Genomic DNA, 20,665 nt, shown 5'->3' with positions numbered 1-20,665 from the left:
TAAACGCTATTCCGGTCTTATTTTTATTTTCGTCCTCACATAAATTGGCCAGAGCTGAAATTTATGGTTGGAACTTAATTAGAACTACTGGGATTGGGTTATTCCGCAGCAAAAGCTGCATAATAGGCCGATACAAAGTTGTAATATCCTCATTGTATCATCACTATTATTGTGATCTATTAAAGGGGCCTCCTTCCAGTTCGACGTCTGCGAAGGGGGCTAATTATTATCACGTTGCTCCTCATCACTAATGGGGTCCAAATGTTCATTTTACCTAATGTTCAATTAAGCTAATGTACGTTTGCATCTCTTGGCGTGTTTCCGTCTTTGTTCTTTGCTTACTTTACCTAATTGGCCCTTGTCGCGCACTTTTCCATCGGCCACGATTTTTTCCCATTAGGGCTTTCCGTCTTTATCATCTCTAGGATGTAATTTCGCGGTGGTAAGACGCATTTGCCGTCCAGGACGAAATGAAATTTTAATAAATCGAATCGTGTGTCGGTCGAGGGCCTATTGAATAAATAAAAGCAAAAAAATGTGCTAAATACAGTACTTACCACCGTTGCGTGTCCGGGGTAGAAAACAGGCGGCCGTTCACATACCCGAACCGCTTGGCTGTTCCATAATTCAAAATGGTTATTAGTCATATCGATCGCGCATTAATTTATTTCAGAAATTGCCTCTACCTACGGATTTACATACAAATTTTCCGACTCTAGAATAATAGCTGCTCGTAATTCTTTGCTTTTCGAATCAATTCCAGTCCATCCCGGAAGAAAACTCCGGAGCAACGTCGTCGAAGTGACGTCGGTTCCGTGCGACGTCATGTTCGACAGCTTGTCATTTCGAGGAAGTCGCGAACTAGGCATTTTCGTACGGAACCTCGCATGTCTCCCCGCGTTCGGACTGCACGGTACCGGACGGGTCACCGGTGCCTTCCGTCGCGTCCGGAAGCGGGAAACCTGATTTTTTCGAACGACGAACGCTTCACACGTTTTCGCACAGATGTCGCTCCGCGGCAGGGGGTTAATTCGCTAGTCCTCCCTCGGATGTTGAGATATTTGAAGATGTTGGGACGTGGGTGATCGAAAATAAATTCCACGTAATTTTAGCCCGGAATGTCGACTTCGTCGAACGGGGAGTCCTCCACGATTTCACGTTTTTGAAATCGTACGTTTTGCCAGTACATAATTATGCGTTGATCTCTCACCGATTTGGAGATATTCGGAGATTCGCGAGGGCGAAGAGTCGGGAACGCGGTCTGCACCGTTCAGAGGCCTGAAACTTGATTGTTTTTTAACGAGAACCCCTGTATATTTCCATGTTTTCGCATTATTCCGCACTAAATCAATAACTTCCTAATACATAGCTCTATATCTGACTCAATCGGATTTTACGATAGTGAAGGACTTCGGGATACGAGCTGTTGAAAATGGGTTTTAGCACGGGAACTGGACATTTTTTAACAGGAAACGCTATATATTTTTATATACAGGGTGTTCCATAATAAGGAGGTCAACCACATATTCCTTGGTCAAAAATATGTCGACTCATGGCGAGATACTTACATTCGAAATTGTCTCTTGGAGATAGAGTCGGACAAAGTTTCACTTTTTTTTTTATTTTGCAAATAAGTCGAAAACGGCTGTATGAGTTGTAACGAAATTTAGTCTTTCTGCTTCTCGGGGCGCATTTATTATTCCAAAACCATCAGGGGTAGTGGTCAACTCCTAGAAGGCCGAATATTAAATACACCAGAACTTTTTTATTCGCTCATGAAAACGGTTGATTTTTTTTGTGTGAAATTTCCGGTCTATTATGCAACTTTTTTTTTATCTCTTACTGAATTCTGATTTGGAGCCTCAATTAGACGAGAAAAATGTAATTCTTCACTTCGATTTCCGGAACTGCTTGGCAATTGACAAGAACGCGGTCACCAGCTCCGCTCATTCTAACAAATTTAAAACATTTATCTACAATTTTACTGACTTTCTAATGTAACAAAAGTTCGGAATGCTGCCCTCCTGCTTCCACACAGAAATAGAGGTTTTGCTCGGAACGACCTCGGACGTTTCGAACCATCTCAGGTGTAATCTTGCGACGTCCATCAATGATTTGTTGACGTAAACAATTTAGAGACTCTGGCTGAGTTTATAAATTTTACTCTTTAAGCCACCCCACAGAAAAAAATCTAGCGGACTCAAATCTGGTTATCGTGCGGACCACTCCGCTGGTCCTCTTCGGCCAATCCGTCTACCAGGAAAAGTTTGGTTTTTCCCACATATTTTTTTTTTTTTTTTTTTTTTTTTTTTTAATATAAGTTGCGGATCGAAGAAACACTATTATCTGTTCAATGTCGGCTTCTTCAACATCTATACCGCGATTTCTCGAAAGCTACTGCATCAAATTAAATCGATATATTCTTGCCCGAGGAATATGTGGTTAAACCTTGGCCCCCTCATTTCGGGACACCCTGAATTTCCCTGTTATTATCACGCAGTAAATTAATAATGTCCTAATGCGTAGCTCTGCGTCTGTCTCTTTGGAACGTCGCGGTACTCAGGAGTTTTCGAACGCAAGAGGTTCGGGACGTTTCGGCGCGGAAAATTTGTCAAACGGGACACCCCGTGTATTTTAATATTTCGAAATTGCACTTTCGCACAGGACAATTTCTCCGCGCGTACGCCTAAATCCGGCTCCTCCTCCACGTCCCGAGATACTCGACTTTTCGATCGGCGCCCCCGCCGTAAACAAATTTCGCACTTGCAGAAATATAAAGTCAATTACTTGGCCTGAAATACACAACATAATTAAAATAGATTTTCGCGAATTTTAAGTAAACAGCATCATCCCGTTACAATAATCTTTTGACATCTGAAACGTTTCGGCAACGCGGCAGCCCCGTCTTAGTTGAAAAGCCCTCGAAAATTAATTAGGAAATTAATTTATTTGAATGTTATTAAAAGGCGGAATAATGCCGCCGTTCCCGTATTATAGTTTAGCCCCCCCTCTGTCCCCCCCTGCCCCCTCCCTTCGCACCCCGCCTCCCCCCTCATTCAGCCGCCCTTCCTCAAACCAGGGGCGCGCATTGTCCCAAAGAAGGAAAAAATATGTAATAATGTAATTGGAATATAAATGTAATTTGCTTAATAGTGCGAAATGTGGAAACGAGACATTGTTTTAATTAATAAGGTTCCCTCTCCCCGGAAACACATTGTTAGATAATTATTCTGAGTGTTTTCGTTTCATTAAGGGACGCTATATAATTTAATTTAATAAAAGGGAATTTAATTAGATTATAGTGTGGGCTGTATGTGTTGAGATAACGCGATGGTTCGGGAAGAGAACGAAAGTAATTAATGACCATATGGTAAGATGGAAGTTCTGGGAAGCTGATGCGTTATTAAAGAACTTTTGCCACGCCAATGGCGTTGTGCCAGCGAGTCCTTAACACACACACACACACACTCCTTATTTTATCTGTCACTACGAAGACGGTCAGCGATGGAAGTCCGGGTCATTCGAATACTGGAAACTCGATTTTTCCAATGTATGTACAGGATCAATCCCCACGTTCGTCCTCGGCCCTAAAATCTCCATTTTTGGAAATGGGAAAATATAGTTAAGACAAATGTTTTGGTTTTTATTTTGAATTGTCAGAATCCGCCATCGGATGAAACGAACGAGCATCGTAAAGCTGTCGGAAGGTGGTAGGTTGTGTGTTTTTTTTTTTTTTAATAGAACGCCCTGTATATTTATACCTTTTTGGAATCCGCTCGCCTCTCCGATTTCAAATATATACAAATGTCACACACTCGTGCTAGCCGCGTGCCCTATGGACACCTCCAAAGCTTTCATTCTCAACACAAAGTTGCCGTGGAAAAAAACATGGCTGCAGTTAGCTGTCATCGGTCAACGTTGCCATGGAGAAAAAACATGGCTGCGGCTAGGTGTCATTGTTTCGTAAACATCGTCAGTGGTAATGTTGCCAACAGACCGCAACGAAATGTCTTCCAATGGACTATTCTGTCGAAGAAAAATTAAATATAGTGCGGCTCTATCATGGAAATGGGGGAAATTCTGAAAGAACACGCCAGAACTTTCGATCCCATTTTCCAAATATGCAAACTCCACATAGCAGAACTATAAGGAACGTAATGAGAAAATTTGAGGAGGGCAAGAGTTTGGAAAGGAAGAGGAGAGTTGTACAAGAGAGAGAAATTGATTAAATATATTGTTGTATTTTCAAGGTAACGATTTTGATTATTGAAAGCATTTTTCTCTGAAACTCAACATTTCAACATTTTAGAAAATCCTCGCAGTTCGATACCTGCAGTGGCTCGAATTTTTCATAAATCAAACGAAAAAGTTGATAATGTTTTGAAGGAACGTAAGTACCACCCGCACGGAGTAAAACCAGTTCAGAGATCGACCGAAAGTGATGTTCAGAGACAAAATTTTCGTGCTGAAGCATTAAGAACGTCGGCAAAGGACCCATATTTGCCCAGAAAAATTGTGTTCACGGGTGAAGCTTCCTCCGCGACATCCGGCATGTCGAATCTGCAAAGTAAACGGTATTGGAGTACGAACAATGCTCACGACCTCCAAGTAGCCAAAATTCAGGGCCGCAAAGCGATGAACGTGTGGTGTGGAATTCTGGACAATACAGTTCAAGTTTTCGAAGGTTCCTTAACTGGCCAGAAATTTAAAAGATACCTAGAAAGTGAAATTGAAAACCTTTTCGAAGACGCACCAAATCGAGAAGGGCTTGTTTGGTTACAGGATGGAGCACCTGCACATAATGTCCGAAAAGTCGCTGATTTCCTAAAAATTAAGGATCAGATGTGGCTAGGCGGACATGGCCCGATTAGGTGGCCGGCAAATAGTCCCGATTTAAACGTAACGGACGTCTTTTTATGGGGTTTTCAAAAAACGTAATTTATTACGGGAGGCCTGAAAATCTCGAAATGCTCCGAAATAAATTAAACGAAAAAACTTTGTTGCTTAACGCAGAAAATAACCATTGTATTAGCAGTGCACTATTAAAATGGAAAAATAACATAACCGAATGTCCCGAGGGGCAAGGAGGATATATAGAAAAATAAGTTAAGAACTGCTAACATACAAAACGTCAGTAATCACTCGTTTATTTTTTATTTAAATAACGTTTTTTCCATGAGAACTTTGATCTGAGAATGAAAGTTTTGAACGTGTCCATAGGGCACACGGCTCGAACAAATGCGTGACATATATGAAATCAGGGAGGCGAGCAGATTCCAAAAAGGTGTAAATATACAGGGTGTTCTATAAAAAAAAACACAACTTGCCGTTTTTTGACAGCTTTACGATGCTCGATTGTTCCGTTCGATGGCGAATTCCGATAGTTCCCAATAAAAACTAAAACATTGGTCTTAACTATACTTTCCTATTTCCAAAAACGAAGGTTTCAGGGTCGGGGAGATACATGGGGAATGATCCTGTACATACAAGGTGTTGCGTACGATCGTGGGGATATTTACGATAGCAAAACAATTTCAAAAACGCCAATAAATCCCTGGTCCAAAACGTCCGATTTTTGAACCAGAGGGCAGCAGAGTTTCGCATTTTTTCTCGTATTTTGCGTTTTTCTCACGTGCGCCCCGCGTTACCCAGCGCAGTATATCAAACCGAGGATGATTCAGTAAGGGACAGAACGGCATGCTCGGGACCGAAATTGATTCTATAACTTCCTTAAAGAAATAAAATTACCAGGAACAAAATAGAGCAACCCATTTTGAAAGTTACCCGGTCTCCATATCGAAAATGGGGCGTTTCGCCCGCGATTCGGTTGGCATTTCTCGAAACACAGTCTCGCTGGCCCCTTATCGATGCCCGAAAAACCTCCGCGACGTTTTTTCGCACCCCGTATGTCATTTCCGGCATAATTTCGCGACTTCAAATGGCGAAGGTACAAATCACATTAGGCTCTTGCGGTTTCCGCGATATGCAACATTTCCAAATGAGAGACCCTCCGTGGAATTTTCACAATAATAATTTTTGCAATAATTACCCCCAACAAGCAGCGTTCCATGTTCCCATATGAGGGTTTATGTATATAGGACCCTTGCATGTACGAAAGAATGGACAGCCTCATCAAAATATAACGAAGTCCTTTCAGGGAACCAAATCACATTATAACTAATTGAAGTGGGAGGGCAGTAAAAAGAGAACTTGGCATTTTATTGAGAGGGTTTTGTGTTTGTGTGTGTGCAGGACTGTGTTTGCTTGCTTAAAAACTTTTTCTTGGTGTCCGTGTATCAACAAACATTTTAAGGTTGCGCGAATAAACTTTCACGCGTAACCTGTTACGTTACCGAAACCGGTTATAAGGTGTAATTATCCTGTGCAATTGCTCGAATGCTCGCGGGGATCTACCAATTTATTAATGGCAGACCCATCTGTCTTTGCTGAGCGAATGTGTGGACACATCGTTAATTAAAACAAACAAACAATATTTGACGATCCCGACTTGATAACAGGTTACCCGAGGTACATGATTAGTCCCCGTGCAATAAGAATTCGAACAGGGGAGAGAGAAATGAAAATGTGGGCCGCCAATGCAACTGGGGAATTTTCAGATTTTTTCTATCGCAAGGGAAAACTTTTAACGCCAATGCTCTTTCGGCAGATTGCAGTTCCCTGACTACTCAGTATTTGAAACGATATTGACTCGATTCGGCGAGAGGCACTGGCGTGCGGCACGGGAACGTTCGCTTCAAAGGAAAAGACCGCTCCGCTCCTCCGAGAAACGTTCCGCGCCGATGCACCTCAGAAGGAATTTCGGCTCAGTACGACACTGAGGCTGGCGTCATGTAGCTCCGCGGCAACGTAAAAATCACAAAAAAAATATAAAAAAAAAAACCACCCCCGGACGTAGTCTTCGAAGGAACCCGCGCTACGCCAATGGACGTTTCGTTCGTGCTCATTCTCGACGTGGACAAAAATTGCCGGATTGGTGCGACCGAGCGACGAAACCGCGAGGTACCACCCGGCAGCCATTAAAGGCCAGGGACGGAGGGATTTCTGTTTGGCCTAATTGTCCCGAAATCTCTCATCGCTCCGAGTCTGGGCAATATTTACCGAAAACCTTGAAAAGAGTGAAATAATATTTAATTGGCGCCGCTCAACTCGATGCTAATGGAGTCCATTAATGTAAGTAAAAACAACATCACAAAGGAAACGTTTTAGGCAAGGGGTCAGGAAGCAAAAATTTAAATGAAGACATCTCCCGAGTTGATCCTTAATGGAATGTAGGTATATATAGTGATGGCTGCTCCGGAAGAACTCCGGGCATATCAGAGAGGCACTCAACTTAATGAAACGAGTAATCTAAGAGCAGCCCGCTCTGCCTAATCCATTGCGATACGTTCTTGGCGTTTTAATATTCATTCGAAACACTTGAATCTTGTGCGGATAGACAATTGCGGAAACAGCACTTACACTAAATGTTCCCCAGGAACGGGGTTTAATCATAAACACCACCGTTTCCACTTTAAATCCATCAATTATCCAGTGTTTTCCATAATAAAAATATGCCCAAGAAAAATGAAGCCCATCGCGAAAAAATTCGAGAACTATTGCACCGCGGGAGGGGGTAATCGCCGGTACGCCTCTGACTTTGTCTTGGGTCGAGACATAAACGTCTCGTATAAAAAAAACACCCCAAGGGGCCCTTCTGTCCGAAACTCCTCGGATTACGGTGGCACTTCTGGGTTTCTCATTTTGCAAAAAAATGCTGACAAAATAGGAAAAACTGCGGCTCAGCCAAACGCTCGCCGTGCGCGCCTCTGTCTTTCGCCTGACTTAAGCTCTGATTACCTTAAATTGGAGGACGCAGTTAAGGCTTCGTTTTTCTCGCAACAAATGCATTGGCGTAGCGACACTTTTTTGGGCAGGCGATTAACTTTTTGAGGGAACTTCGCAGGTAACTGAAGGGGCGGCGTTGGGGTCAACTCCGCGGTCTGCGCGCCTCCCGTGCAGCTGCGCACTAACAAGGAGCGTGTCCCATGTTGAAACACCTACTCCAGATCTCTTCTGTCTAAATACGTGGACGCGGTATTTGTGGATCGTCCACGGCTATTCGAAGGGGATTCTAACGAAGTTCGAAAAATGTTAACTAGATGATTACACGCACGCCTATGGTAACGGGAACCGTGAATTTCCCACGTTAATTCCATGCGAAAACTCACCGGCGTAGTAGTACTATTTTCGAATTTTCGCTCTCTCGAGCAGAATAAATTACGTCTGCGCCTCAAGTCTTCTGGGAAATGGAGAGGAAATTTCCTGAACCTACACACCACCTTAAAAACAAACACCTTGCACCTCTTTAATGCAGAAGCCCATCGATGCAGTAGCGTTTTGTTTTGATTTGCAGTTTTTCTGAAAAAAAAAACTCAGGAAAACGGGTACGGGGAAATTGCACGACGTGCACGCCTCTGGCTTTTTGCTGGCCCCAACCATAGCCGATCAGATGCCGGGGCACCATTAAGGTTTTTGCCGTCACCAAACTCGTTGGCGTAGTCGGGGTTTTTTTTTGGAATTTTTTTTTTTTTTTTTTTTTTTTTTTTTTTTTTAGTTTCAGAAGCAATTCCTCATTGCGTTCGTCATATGCAAATCCGGCAAATTCTCGTTTCATTTTTCTAATTACCAACCTAACCCGGTAATGATAAACCACCGAATTAATCTAGGATCGCCGGGTTTAATTAGACAAAGTCTACATGAGCCATTAGTTAAATTAAACGCTTCACGGTAATTTGTGTGATGCCCGCAATTTTTAGTTAATTGGAGGCAAGTTTTGAGCTAGATGGCGGCACTCGCATTATAGATGATCAATAATATACGTACGTTTCAAATGCATTAATTCATTCCCCGATTCACGGGGAGGGAAACAATTTCTTTTCGGGGGATGGGAGACAGAGAGCGGAAACGGAAATGACGAGGGGAGGGGGTTGAGGGGAACGAGAGAGAGGAAGCTCAATCTCGCTAATGGGCAATGAGAGTGCTGACACTACGAAATAAAATTTTCATTAAAACATATTTGGATGCCTCGATGACAGGACAGGTCGCGCTAAGAAGTCGCCAGGGCGGTGGACGCCGTTTTTGGGTGATCGCCACGCTTCTACGCCCACGACCTCGGGGTTAGTTTGTCCCCGAAGTGCGGCACGCACGCAAAAATTCGCAATTTGACCATCGGGGGCTTCGGAGGGACAAATCGGACGACAGAAAAAACAACCACTTCCACGGGACACTGAGAGGAGAGAAATTTTTCAAGGAGTAGCGGGATGTAAATAGGGAAATTTTCATCTCGCCCCATCAACAGTGGCGCGGTGAATTTGTCGACGCGAGGAAACCAATTTGGACAAATTATGCCCTAAAGTGGATTTCTACGCCAATGAATTTCAGGGTAAAGCATTGTGCATCAATAGGATAGTGTTGGTTCCCTCCATCTCCCCAATAAACCCTTGTGATCAAGTTTTATTATATTCCCGTTTATAAAGACGCGAATGAAATTCATACCTCCACATCTGCAGTAAAATTTTATCAACGCGGATGCACTTTTTATTTCGCCGCTTCCGAGAATCATGAACAGAGAAAGAAACATGATCTGCTTAAAAATATGCTCCAACAACGTCACTTCAGTTTATGTTTTTGCGTGTATACGTTCCACAATAAAAGCCAAATTAAGGCCTCGGATACGGAGAAAGTTGCCAAATTTCCGAATCCCATTAAACGACCGATATTTGAATGCTACGCCAATGTGGTGACTCGGACGCATCGTTCTCGGTTGCGGAAATTCGCATTTGGGCTTTTGCGTTAAACAAAATCGACTCTCGCTTTTGCGTTCGAACATCCCGGAGACGCCAAAAAAAAAACACGGGAAAAATCGATTTTTCTCTTTCACTCGGTTGGAAATTCATTTCGTGCACGCCACTGTTTTTGATTCCTGCGGATTTGATCGCGCTTACGCGTGATCCCGTTGCGTTCCTCGAAAGTTGACAACTTTCGGATCAGCCCGTAGACGAACGGGAGTGGAAACCTTCCCAATGGTTCTCTTTCCTCTGACGAAGTCTTCCTCCGAAACCGTCCATCTGGAGTCCCGGTGCGCTCCTGCTCGTGTCCAATCACGCTCATAGTTTTCCGTTAACGCGTAGAAGAAGCTAAAATCCGGCACGAGTCAATTGGCCTTCGGCAGCAGAAACATCCTGAAAATTCTTCCTGCTCGGCCTGCTTCTCGCAGCTTCCAACAGAGAAAATCGGTGCGCCACTGCTTCCCGCGGAATCAAGTCGGAAATTTGAGTCGGTACGGCTTGGTACCGAAAGTGCACGGGGAAGTTTCTGCATACCGTCCCTCTTGGGACAGATTTATCGTTTCCAAGCCGCTGCCGAGGGCCGCGGCGCGCCCCCGGTCCGCGTCCGGGTCCGGGCGGTGACCGCACGGGGAAGAAGTGGGGCCGCACGTCCACCAAAAGCGCACCGGCGGAGGAAACATTCTGCAAATATCGAATCGTCCTTTCTCGAACCCGAACTGACCTCGGATCCTACAAGTAACGTAACAACCCGAACTGACCGGAACTGACTAAATAATAACCTCCTTTTTTTATTATTATTATTTTCTTTTAATTTACCTCATAGAGGTTGAGGGGGACCTGCAAGCAGACATCGGGGGCTCGGCAGTCGGCGATCTTACTTGCCCCCTTTGTGTCGGGTCAACGCCCCAATCTAGGGCACGCTGACCAACTAAACTCCCTGTCCCCTCTTCGCCGCCGTTGTTCCCCCCCGGAACTACCGCAAGGCATTGCTTCGGAGAAACTAAATAATAACCTGAACTAACTGAATGATAAACTTAACTAAACCGGACTGGCCGAATAATAACCTGAACTAACCCGAATTGGCAGAATAATAACCTGAACTAACCCGAACGGGCAGAATAATAACCTGAACTAACCCGAACTGGCAGAATAATAACCTGAACTAACTCGAATTGGCAGAATAATAACCTGAACTAACCCGAATTGGCAGAATAATAACCTGAACTAACCCGAATGGGCAGAATAATAACCTGAACTAACCCGAATGGGCAGAATAATAACCTGAACTAACCCGAAGTGACCGAATAATAACCTGAACTAACCTGGGCAAGCCGATTGTTTTCGTCAATATCGAATCGGGGCGTTCGCTGGCGTATCCTCTCTCTGGAAACGAGACGTATCCGAAAATGCTTCTTCCTCGTAACGAGCGCTCCCTTTGAAGCTGCTCGGGTTAACTCTCGGCACGCCGCTGCTTCGTGCCGAAGAAAATTCCCAACATTGGGCAATTCAGAGAAATTAGAGGACCAAAATCGGCCAAAAGTGCGTCAGTGCGGAATGCATTTTTCTTCGTAGAGGCACCTTCCAGGGCCATTCACGCCGTTTCCTTCCTCTATATCTCCATATTTAACGGAAACCCCTTAATAAATATGTAAGGACGTCTGACTAAATTAATTCCCAGCCCTTAATCCCGGGGCTTTTGCAACAAAATATACAATCGTTCTGCTCGGCGAATGCAGAAAGTTGAAACAAAAACCTTCAATTAATTAGCACAGAGATTTAAGCCGAATTAGGCAGGAGGAATTCGGTCCATTTAATTCATCAGTAGAACGGAGCCACTCACATAAAGCCAATGCGAGAGATTTATGAATTGGCTTACTTGGGAATGTCAACCCGATCCCTGTCCCGGCCCTGTGTAATGAGAAGAAACTGGAAAATTAGTTGGAAGTTAAAGTTGCAGCGATTTAAACTGATTTAAACATCGAAGGAACCAATAATTATCTAGATGTAACGAATAAAACCATATCGGATTTACTATGCCTTAGCGCGATTTAACCCGATTTAAGGCGACTTAAAGAGCTTCATATCAAGAAATAAAACACCGAGTGAGTTAGATTGATTTAAAGTGACAATCTCCATGGAGAGTCCTTCGAGCTCGGTCCGATTGGAGGTGATTTAAAGTGAGAGGGGCGGCGCACACCCGTCCGTGTGAAGGGAAATTTGGACTTTTAACGGAGAGTGAGGAAAAAGAGAGGATGCATCCACTCTCGTGGTGAGCTCGAATCCCCCCCCCCTTTCCCCCCTCCAACCCCTCCCGGATTGTTTTCGTTTTTCTTTTGCATTTCTACCGAGTTCCTCTTCCAGTGGGGTTTTCCCAATGAAAAATAAACTATTTAGATGAATCTAAAAGAGTTGAGGAATTAATATCGGTTTCTATTGGAGGGCTGAAATTCCGCTCTAGTCCCCATCTAGGGAATAATGACCGTCCCCCCCGGCCGTGGGGGTCTCCATAATTAAAAGACCGCCGTCGACGGGATTACTCCACTTTATTTATAGTCACGATCTATATTGTTAATTAACGTTCTCATTTTCAGCTATCAAGGCTGTCAAGTTGGACGGAATCAGTCTTGCATTAATAGCGCACCACTTCAATTATTTCAGGGCTTGTGCTTTAATTATGTTGAATGAAGTATGCCATGGTTCCTTCTCTATATTGACAAAAAATTACCAACTTCATTCGGGATGCGGCAGCGGCGTGCGGGGAACTTGCGCGAGCCCCTCTTCGGGGACGTGTCCCACCCGCGGGAGGTCGCGTTTGGGCCAGTTTTTTTTCCCGCGCCGAAAACGTGCCACGCCGCTGCACTTTTGGCGGGTTCCAGTCCCGTTCCCATTACCCGTCGAGAGGAACGATCGACTCGATTCGTTGCGAAGCCCGCGCAAGTGAGCGAATCGCTCTCGTTTCCAATCCGATCGGAGGCCGCACACGGCGGCTCGAAAAAGTGCTCGCACGGCCGGAAAAAATTCAGCGGACCGCAATTTTCGACTGATTTTTGTGGAAATTTTCCATAATGAAAATTCAAACCGAAACTCGCCTTCCGCGCTCGGGCAACTTTTGGAAATTTAATTTTTAGAGTGCTTTTCGGAGTCGAAAAAAGAAAACTCCGTTTCAGAGACTTCTTGTGCGTTGGAAATTTTTCAATGTGGTTTTAATGATCTCTCCCACACGTGTCCTGAGAACTTGATCAAAAGTCGAACCGCAAATAAGGCAGCTGCCGCCCTTTGAAACCGCCGAGGGGCGACGGTTTTCGCGCAAAGCCGAGAAATTTGGGCGACTTTTAAAGGCGGCAGCTCCCTTGCTTTCGGCGCGACTTCGATCGAATTCTCAGGATATACTGGGTGTCTCCGAAAGGTTTTTACAACGCTCTTCCACAGGCACCCGACATCAATATATTAACGATTTAACCACACTTGCGTTAATCCAAAAATTGCCAATAACCGAGCTACAGGGTGGCAAAGTTGAAACGTTAAATTTAATTTTTAGCCGTAATCGTTAAACGGCAGCGGGAAAATTCATGAAATTTTCCACAAGGGGTTTTTTCGGCATGAGGAAAATCATATCTGCGAACAAAATTTATGTAAATCGTAGAGAGAGCCACATGCGAATTAGGTGCCTGTTAAGCTCCTTAAAGCTTGTTTGCTTGCAACGGTAAACCACTTTTGGGCGAAAAAACGTATTCGCTCGGTAATTTTGCATAAAAAAGGTATGACTTAATCAAGTCCCTAACTGCAGCCATTTTCGCGAGAAACGCTTCTAAAGCAAGGGCAAAAAGGCATACCTTTTCCAGTCTCGACCTCTTCAAGTCTATTTTTAGTCGCTAAGGAAGAATTATTATTGTTGTTGCAGCCGAATTGATTTTCCCTAAAGTGACAAAGCATTTTTGCAAGACTTTTCATTTTGTGCTTTTAAGTTTAGTGGCGAAAATAAATTTCGATTTTTTGCACTACGCCAATGCAGGACACACCGATATGGTGTTATGACTAAAAATCGAAATTTTACATTTCAGCTTTGCCACCCTGTAGCTCGGTTATTGTCAATTTTTCGACTAAGGCAAGTACGGTTAGATCGTTGCATTTTGATCTCGACTACCTATGGGAGACCGTTGTAAAGACCTTTTAGAGACATCCTGTATCTAAGAAAGTCCTCTCTACAAGTTCGTTAAATTCATACTGAAAAATTTCCACTGCGCAAGGAGTCCCCAAACCGGAGTTTTTTTAAGACCCTGAAAAGCAAATTTCCACTCCTAAAAATTAATCCCAAATTCAAAAAATTGAATTTGCCGACTTGACGTTGAATTTGTCCACTTGACGTTGCATTTGTCGATTTGACGTTGCATTTGTCGATTTGACGTTGCATTTGTCCACTTGACGTTGCATTTGTCCACTTGACGTTGCATTTGTCGATTTGACGTTGCATTTGTCGATTTGACGTTGCATTTGTCGACTTGACGTTGAATTTGAAACTGAATTCCGGTTTGAATTTTGCAAAATTTGAACTTAATCGGTCGAAAATTGCCGTTCGCAGATTTTTTCTTGGGCTGCGCGAATTCGTCCCACGTCTGCCCACCCCCGATAGAGAAACAAACTTTCCGGCCCGCACCGTTTGGAAAGTGCAATTCCTCGAAACTCGCAGGAACCGTGAGTTGGTGCCTCACACGAACGCCCTCAAATTCGACTCCAAAACGCCACTGTAGACGAGCAAAGCATTCCCATTTCTAATTGACGCAAAGACCAAATACGTCCGCTCGCCCCTGCTTGAAATCAACCGGATTGATCGCGCACTGAGTCTCAAGGTAAACGCCTCGAAGAGAATATAAATTTGAGGACGAGAAATTAAAAAAAAAAGAAAAAAAAATCGTGTTACGCCAATGCCCTTTTCGCAGGCCCATGCCTCCTCTGTATTGACGGAAATTGTCAGTTTGAAGCGGGTCTTTGCAACACAGGAATTTGCGAGGTGATCTGCCTGCCCATCCAGCATTAATGGCCCCAAGGCAGGGCGGGGAGTCGAGGAGACTGAGCAAGAAGTAAAACGTCTCGTTGAAACGCGAGTGATGAACTTTGATTAACGCACGAGATTTCACGACCGAATTTCGTCGTTTGCTTAATTTCTTCAATTACCCGCCACATTTTATTATGCTCAATTTCGTTCTCTATCTATCTGTAATAATCAATTGCAGCCAGCGAAACGGCCGCAAAGCAGATTTGCTTGCAAATCTCCATTTCGCAATTTTATTACTTCTTATTCGTTATACCTGCTTTTGTGCAAACACTAAAAATTCCAAACTTAAACTATTTACCGCAGAAAATAAATCTTCTATTTAATTAAAAATTATCAACTTGAATTAATACGAGGCAGGGGCGCGCCGGGATGCCGCGTCGCCCGCGAGCGCCGTGGTGAAGCCTCGATCTGTGACGGGAGGGCAAACGTCACGAGGAGTCCTTCGCTCGGTAGGGAAAAGGCGCCGCTGTCACTGGCCAATTGGCAGATTTTAGTCCTGCAATTGTGTAGAATGAAGAATGCCACAGTTCTGCTGCAGCTTGTGCTGGCGTTAACTCCGAGAGCAAGAATTGATTGATGAGTGTTTTGTGGGCATCTACGATGTAACGAGCGCTGTTTTTTTCCTTTTTTTTTTTTCGAGCCCCCATTAAAAATTCCTTCTAATTATGTACAATGTACCCGAGACCAATTAAAGTTTAACAACGCCGACACAGGGACTAACCAATATCCTCCATCCAGCTTAATTGGCCTAGTACGATCGATTGTATCTCTTACGCCGCACAATGAGGCAATTAAAAACGTAATAGCGCCGCATTTTGCTCCCCGAACCTGCAATAATTGGAGTGGTGATTTTTTGAAAAAAGTCATTACTCCGCCATGTTGGAAATAATGGGAAATGCAGTAATTTGCCTGCCATTGTGTCTTTGAGGCAAATTTTTATCAGGAATATTGTTTCATCCCCCAGAGAGAATCCATATTATAAAAAGACAAATTAAATTAGCGTAGGTAGCGTAAGAGCGACTTTCCTAATTAACTGGTAAACTTTCATGGCTCCCCTACACAGAAGACTAATTAATCAGGCTCTTCTCGCGGTGCTTAACCCTTTCTCGATTGCTCCAGTGACGTGCCCGCACGGCCCCGTCCTCCGAATGTGATAACGTTCATTTTAAACGTGCGGTACTGGCGGCGTCACGTCGCCAAGGAGAGTTAGGAAAAACCGCACGGACAAAGGATCGTCCAGGCGTTCCTCTTCGGGTCAACCGGAACACCCTGTGGACCGGCTCAAATCGCATCGATTTCCGTGCGCGCCACCCGTCGTCGCAGTTAAGTCGCTGTGGATCAGCTCGAGCCTCTTTGCAATCGCGAATTTCGGACTGAGCTTACGCCAGTGGACCTTATCGGGGAATATCGATAATTCCCGAGGGGGACCGATAGGGCTGCGCACGGCCGGCGACGGCCGAGAGATCAGTCTTCGTGCAGGTTTCAAGTTACTTCCTCCAGAGCTCGTTCAGAGGTGAATTTTCGAAAAATTCCAATTTTGAACGATCCGAGCTCCCTATTCGGTGACGTTTCGGGGAAACGTCAATAATTGCCGAGCGGAGGGGGATAGAGCTGCACGGCCGAGAGGTCAGACTCGAATCTTCGTGTGAATTTCAATTTATTTCTTCCAGAGCCCTGTCGGAGGCGAATTTTCGAAAAATTCCAATTTCAAGCGACCATCCAGGGACGTTTCGGGGAAACGTCGACAGTTGCCGAAGAGGAATGGACGGGGCTGCCCGACCGGCGGCGGCCGAGAGATCAGGCTCAACTCTTCGTCTCGTGTAAGTTCCAAATTATTTCTTCCAGAGCTCTTTCGGGGGGTGAATTTTCGGAAAATTTCAATTTAAAACGGTCAAAGCTCCCTATTCGGCAACGTTTTGGGGAAATATCGATAATTGCCGAACGGGGACGGATAGGGCTGCGCAGCCAGCGGCGGCTGAGAGATCGGGTTCGATTTCCTCCGACGCCGACTGTTTTTTTTTTTTTTTCGAAGATCGAGGTCGGGCTCGAACTCGAAACGTTCCACGTCAAATTTTACCCGGCAGTTTCCGAAGAGGGGTGCCCACGACAGCCGAGAGATCGACCCTCCCTCCCGCTCGTTCCTCCGTCTTCGCACACCAAGAGAATCGTAGCTTTACAGAGCAATTACAAAGTTGAACACTGCCTTTGCACGTTCATCAAAGTTAAAATGATGCTTTCATTTCGTTAGGGGATGCCTCACGCATGGGTATACGGGGTGAAACGGCCCCTAACTGAAACGAGAAGTGGTCAGTTATGCTCGGGGCTAACGCCCAACTAATTCATTACAGAATTCATCACTTATGCCTTTGTGTGGGGCCAGTCTTTGTCTTTGTTTCTAAATTAATTTCGACGGAAAAAGTGACCATTCAAGGGATGGATTTCGGGGAAATAATTACTTTAAAAGCTGCAAGATCTGCTGTTTAACCTTGGCGTTTCTCCCCGAATGAGGACGGAAAATCCATTTATTTCGTGTTATAAATATTTAATGTCCATTAGATATTAAGAAAAGTGGGGTCTGTGTTGGGGAAATTTTATGGTTACATACAGGGCACTTCGGTAATTACATTCCATCGATTGTCTTAAGTGTAGCCAAATCTTTGGATTTTCCACTCAAACTGTCCGTTTTCCAAGTTTAAAGGACGAAAAAGTACAAATCGCACCATTACTCCGGTATCGATCTAAATGCGAATCGCTGCATGTTTACGAGATTTTAAAGTTTTTGCATGGGCACGTGCACGCTCCGATATCACTTCTGACGTGGTAATTCAGTTGTGCGTCGGCAGTTTCTGTATCAACAGCCTTTTGGGCAGAAACATCGTTATATTTAACGAACGAAACACGGCCCAAATTTTGGACCATACAGAGAACCGCCCAAGGGACCGACCCGTTAAAGTCAAACTTTCGGATTAGTTTAGTGATTTGATGCAGCAAAAACGCGCAATTATCCACAAAACGAAAACAACTCAATTTTGAAACTTCATCAGAAACTCGTCACTCTGACGTCACCGGCTGGTCGCAGGTATTTCTCGGCCGCAGTCTCGCGATCCCGTAGCTGCGGCCGATCTCCGGCCGGCCGGCCGTTAAATTCTTGCCGATTGTAAATTGATATTTCAAGGAGAGACCATCGGGGGGTCGGTCAAAGGGCGGCCGACCGATTCTCTTAGGGAGGGCTCGTGCACTTTAAATTTGAAGGAACTATCCAGTTGCGGGCACATAGCGCTCCGCGTTGCATGTTCGCTTGTGTGAAAGTTTACTTACCCCTAGATCCCGCCAATAACTGTGAGTCGGGGTGCTCCGTAGAAAAACTTGGGGCTGCAGAAGCAGGGGCGCGCAGATTGTCGCTTCCTCGAGCTGAGCAGCGAGCGTTCGAGCTAAGTGGGAAACGGCGACCGGGGAGGTCGCTGGATCTCGAAAGAACGAGCTTTTTCGCATATCGACATGATCTTTTAAATTGAAACTCGATGCCAGTGGCGTCCCAAAACCATGAACTTTTTACTCCCTTCGAGAGGAAAATTTTTGACGTTTTGGGACATCCGACGTCCGTCCGCGCGGAGCGGGAGATTCCTCCAGGATGCCTTTGGATCGCGCGGACCCTTTCCAATTCCCGGGAACCTCCCCCGCGCTCAGACTTGCATCCGCAATCGGATTATTGTCGTTTCTGAAGCGTTCGGTATTTTTTTTCCTGTGTGAAATTTCGGCGGCGCCACCAAAACGCTTCGAAATCGCTCACTTCGGGATCCCAATACGAACGAGAGTTCGACCGCGTGTCGAAGTCTTCGACGGCGTCGGCTTCAAGTTCGAGCGTCCAGTGGCGTCCCGGACCACCCACACACGAGAAACCCCCCCCCCCCTCCCCTCCCCCCCTCAGGTGACGATGCATCGGCGTTCGATGACGTCGCCTCGCACCTTAAGACGCTCCCGCGTCCGGGCCGCCATCGATAAATAAATATTACTTAGGAGATTAAAATATTTGATCCTCCCTGTATCAGCGCTCTAATAACAGTCCAAACTGAAATGGATTCGCGCAATTAACATTAATATAAAAGCAGTGCCAATTTCCTTAATGCATTTCGGATTTTCATTTCTCATCAAGGAAAGTAATCTCTGATATTGCTTTCCTATATCAAACTTCACACCCATCATAAAGCACAAATTGATCTTCCTCCCGTTCTCAATTAGGAAATTTGGCTTTTACATCCGCTTTTATGGGATCCATCAATTATGCCACTGAACGCCCGTTTTAAAACTTTTTCGCCGGATATCATGGCAAATTAGGTGTAAGAGGTTTTTAACTTAAGTCCTCGCAGAATTAACAATACTTTATTATATACAAAAATAACAACAACATACCAAAAGAATCGAGATTGTGCCAGTTTTTACAATCGTCCAAATAGCAGTGTTCCTACGAAATCACTGGGGAAGTTACATGATAATACATGTCATCAAATTGTCGTGAAATATGTTGATGTGTGGTAATTGACAAATAAAGAATTTTTACACTAGATAAAACTAATAAACAGGATTCAGAATAGGCCCAGTAATGGCTCGGGGGAGACGCGAATCCGCGCGAGTTCTCGCAAACAGCAATGGAAGATCCATTACTGGTCAATTCCCAGTCTCCTTTATTAATCTAATGATTTGCTTGTCGAAATTGCTTCTCGTATAAGAACAGAAAGGAAAACGTCCTGTGTATATCACTTAAAACCGATATGCTGGGAAGACCGAACCGAATCAGTGGAAATGCCTCTGTATTGCACGTCCTGACACTGCCCGGCTATCATGGAATAACTGAAAAAGAAGAAAATCATCACATAGTTTCACGAGTGTATCGGGAAATATTCACAAATTGATAAGCGAAACGCCTTTTTGAAAATTCTTCGCTAGCGCAACGCGCATTGATAGAAGTACAGTGGCGTTTCAAACAATAAAAATCCCCCCTCTCTCTCTCTCTCTGTCTCTCATTAAAAAGTCCCTTGCTCCCTCGTCTCTTTCGATTACAGTGGTCCGCGGAAGGAGCGCCGTCTCTCGACCGCGAGGATTGTTCTGGCCAATCCATCGACGAATTTGGAAAAGTACAAAATTCCGCCATTTTAGCTTCGCGACTCGCCGCGTCGCAACTCGAAAGGTCGAAAATTTTTCTACGCGCAGAAAGCCTCGTCCCAGCGCATCCCAAAGGAGTCGTTCGCGCATCACGACACGCATTCCAACTGACAAGTTGACAGCGGCTCCGTCGGCGATCCGGCCTCGTTCGCAGGGGCGTACCAGCCGGGACACGGACGCGTCCTAGATCTCTTCGATTGGATCCTCGATCGCGCACGGACGCTGCCTCAAAAAAAAAAAAAAAAAAAAAAAAAAAACAGCGGCGCCCAGTTTCCCGAGTAGACCCCTTGCAACCACGGATTGCGGTGGTGAAATAAGTCACTGGCGTAAGTAGTTCCGAGCCGATCGGTCGAAGGGCAGTGGCGCAGCACCGTCGGAAAATTGTACCATCGCGCGTGAACCACGCACGCACACATCTATGTCAGTGAAATTCAGGATGTTAACCTCTTGACCACGATGCACGAACTTTTGCTCGGCGATAATGCACAAGCAGTGGCGTGGCAAAGCCGCTCGCGAGACGCGTCTCGAGGGGGCGAGTTTTTGGAAAATCTTTCAGATCGAACGCGTTTCATCGCGCAAAAATGCAAATGTTCTCGGGCAACAA

At 44.9% G+C, this 20,665-nt stretch overlaps 1 protein-coding gene and 2 long non-coding RNA genes across 4 annotated transcripts in view; 1 reads left to right on the top strand and 2 right to left on the bottom strand.

Moving 5' to 3' along the window:
• Nucleotides 1-20,665, top strand: part of LOC136341266 (uncharacterized) — a 67,029-nt gene that overhangs the window by 25,888 nt on the left and 20,476 nt on the right. Inside the window, exon 3 of the long non-coding RNA XR_010732472.1 lies at nt 16,572-16,721. This is a non-coding gene — a long non-coding RNA (uncharacterized lncRNA). The remainder of the gene's footprint in view (nt 1-16,571; nt 16,722-20,665) is intronic.
• Nucleotides 38-796, bottom strand: LOC136341161 (uncharacterized). Its single transcript, XR_010732451.1, has 3 exons — nt 558-796; nt 348-510; nt 38-274 (listed from the first exon to the last, which is right to left on the bottom strand). It is a non-coding gene; the product is annotated as an uncharacterized lncRNA (long non-coding RNA).
• LOC136341264 (LIM domain transcription factor LMO4) overlaps nt 19,266-20,665 on the bottom strand; it is a 37,983-nt gene continuing 36,583 nt past the window's right edge. For both annotated transcript variants that reach the window (XM_066286048.1, XM_066286047.1), the window contains one exon: nt 19,266-19,749. The gene's annotated coding sequence lies outside the window, so the exon portion shown is untranslated. The remainder of the gene's footprint in view (nt 19,750-20,665) is intronic.

The sequence above is a fragment of the Euwallacea fornicatus genome, chromosome 9 (assembly GCF_040115645.1).
Source record: "Euwallacea fornicatus isolate EFF26 chromosome 9, ASM4011564v1, whole genome shotgun sequence".
Taxonomy (NCBI): Eukaryota; Metazoa; Arthropoda; class Insecta; order Coleoptera; family Curculionidae; genus Euwallacea; species Euwallacea fornicatus.
The sequence above is the reverse complement of the archived record's forward strand: the minus strand, read 5'-3'. Positions and strand labels throughout refer to the sequence as shown.